Source organism: Schistocerca serialis, chromosome 7, assembly GCF_023864345.2.
Source record: "Schistocerca serialis cubense isolate TAMUIC-IGC-003099 chromosome 7, iqSchSeri2.2, whole genome shotgun sequence".
In the NCBI taxonomy this organism is placed as follows: domain Eukaryota; kingdom Metazoa; phylum Arthropoda; class Insecta; order Orthoptera; family Acrididae; genus Schistocerca; species Schistocerca serialis.
The window spans coordinates 150,182,045-150,184,832 of NC_064644.1; the positions used below are offsets into that span (position 1 = coordinate 150,182,045).

Below are 2,788 nucleotides of genomic sequence, written 5' to 3' on the forward strand. Positions count from 1 at the left end.
AACTACAGTAATAACAGCAAGCAGCTAGCCAGCTAAATAATAATATTGTAAGTACTATAGGCTGTGACTACTAATAGGCATGAGGTTAGCAATGGAACTATTTTGTAGCAGAGCAAACAATGTATTTAGCAAAATTTGCCTTAATCATATGACATCCAGTTCCAGATTATATAATTATCAATAATTTCATTAGAAAACACTAAGAATTACATCAATCATCATTTTACAATCCATTTTCAACCAGCACTAAATATCTATGATGGACACACGACCACACCATCCGTTCTCTCACTGCTAACCTCCAACACTGCTAACTATTAATTTCGAACTGCTAGTCCACCAACCACAGAGACCCTTAGGGAGGGCGCAGAGCGGTGTCAGTGATATTAATGCAGTTTATAGCGCTAGCAATATACAAACACATAAACAGGCTACTTAACACATTTTAGCCCAAGCTAAATCGTTCCTGCTCGTGGTATCTTCCTGCCATTGAACTACCCTAGTGGAGTCTACCCATGGTGTTTTGTGAGTGAAGTAGTGTGTAAGATTAAATAGTGTCTCAGACAGAGCCGTCGTTAACTGGGTTTGTCCACTGACGTATTCACTAATGAATAATACGCCGATATGGTGAACAGTTCAGTGATAGGATTTTTCTTATCAGAATCGAGAGCAAACAAACACCGATGACGATAGTTCTGGTACACAACGCTACGTCGCAAGCTGAAGATGAGGAGATAGACAAAGTATATGAGGATATTGAAAGGTTAAAACATTACGTAAAGGAAGATTAATAGTCACGGGCAACTATTGTGAAATTGTAGGAGAAGGAGCAGAACAAAAGGTTACAGGAAAATATGGGCTTGGGACAAGGAATGCGAGAGGAGAAAAACTACTTGAGTTCTGTGACAAATTTCACCAGGCAATAGCGAATACTCTGTTCGAACCAAAAGAGAAGGAGGTGTACTTCGAAAACACTTCAGTTAGATTGCATCATGGTCATGCAGAGATTTCGAAATCGGATACAGGATTGTAAGGCTTACCCAGAAGCAGATGTAGTCTTAGATCACAATGTAGTTGTGACGAAGAGTAGGCTGAAGCATAAGAGAATAGTCAGGAAGACTCAGTATGAAAAGGAGTGGGGTACGGAAGTACTAAGAAATAACGAGATACGGTTGAAGCTCTCTAATTCTACAGATACAACAATAAGGGGTAGCTTTGTAGCCAGTACAGTTGTAGAGGAATGGGAATCTCTGAAAAGGGCAATCGCAGACCTGGGAAGGAAAAACATGGGTACAAAGAAGGTAACTGCGAAGAAACCATGGGTAAGAAAAGAAATACTTCAGTTGATCGATTAAAGAAGGATATATAAAAGCGCTCAGGGAAATTCAGGAATACAGAACTACAAGCCGCTGAGAAAGGAAATAAATAGGAAGTGCAGGGAAGTTAAGAGGAAGTAACTGCATGGAAACGAGAAGAACTCGAAAAAGAAATAATTGGCCGAAGGACTGGCTCAGTATATCGAAAAGTCAGAACAACTTTTGGTGAGATTAAAGGCAGGGGTGGTAATATTAAGAAGAGAACGGGAATCACACTGTTAAAAGGAAACAGGTGGAAAGTGTACACTGATGACCTCTAAGAGAGGAAAAACTTGTTTGATGTGATGGAAGAAGAAACAGGAGTCGATGTAAAAGAGATAGGAGATTCAGAACTACAATCTTTAAGAATGCTTTGGAGGACTTGATATCAAATAAGGCATAAGGTGTAGATAACAGATAATCATAATTTCTAAAGCCATAGAGGGAAGTGGGAACAAGACGACTAGTGGAGTCTGGCGAAATGCAATCTGACTTTCAGAAAAATATCACCCACCATTCTGAAGGCTGCAAGAGCTGACAGGTTCGAGAAATATCGCACAGCCAGCTTAACAGCACATCCATCCAAGTTGCTGACTGGAATAATATACGGAAAAATGGAAAAGAAAGTTGTGGATTTGTTAAGTGATCATGAGTTTGGCTTTAGGAAAGGTAAAGGCAGCAGAGTGCCAACGGCCTTGCCGCAGTGATCGTACCGGTTCCCGTCAGATCACCGAAGTTAAGAGCTGTCGGACTGGGCTTGCACTTGGATGGGTGACCATCCGGTCTGCCGAGCGCTGTTGGCAAGCGGGATCTACTCAGTTCTTGCGAGGCAAACTGTGGACCTACTTAATTGAGAAGAAGCGGCTCCGGTCTCGTAAACTGACATACGGCCGGGAGAGCGGAGTGCTGACGACATGCCCCTCCACATCTGCATCCAGTGACGTCCGTGTGCTGAGGATGACACGGCGGCCGATCAGTACCTTCGGGCCTTCGAAGGTCTGTTCGGACGGATTTAGTTAGAAAGGCAGCAGAGTGGCTGTTCTGACGTCGCGGTTGATGATGGAAGCAAGACTAAAGAAAAATGAGTACATATTCATAGGATCTGTTGACCTGGTAAAAGCTTTCGACATTGTAAAATGGTGTAACATGTTCGAAATTCTGAGCAAAATAGGTGTAAACTATAGGAAGAGACGGGTAATGTAGAATATGTACAGCAACCAAGGGCGAATAATAAGAGTGGACGACCAAGAACGAAGTGCTCGGATTAAAAAGTATGTAGAGAAGGATGTAGTCTTTCACTCCTACTGTCAAACGCGTACATCAGTGAAGCAATGATGGAAATAAAAGAAAGGTTCAAGAGTGGAATTAAAATGCAAGACGAAAGGATATCAACGATAAAATTCGCTGATGACATTTCTATCCTGAGTGAAAGT

At 41.9% G+C, this 2,788-nt stretch overlaps 1 pseudogene; it reads left to right on the forward strand.

Annotated features, from left to right (window-relative positions):
- The first annotated feature begins 2,040 nt into the window (after positions 1 to 2,040).
- Positions 2,041 to 2,158, forward strand: LOC126413468 (5S ribosomal RNA; annotated as a pseudogene).
- The last annotated feature ends 630 nt before the right edge of the window (positions 2,159 to 2,788 follow it).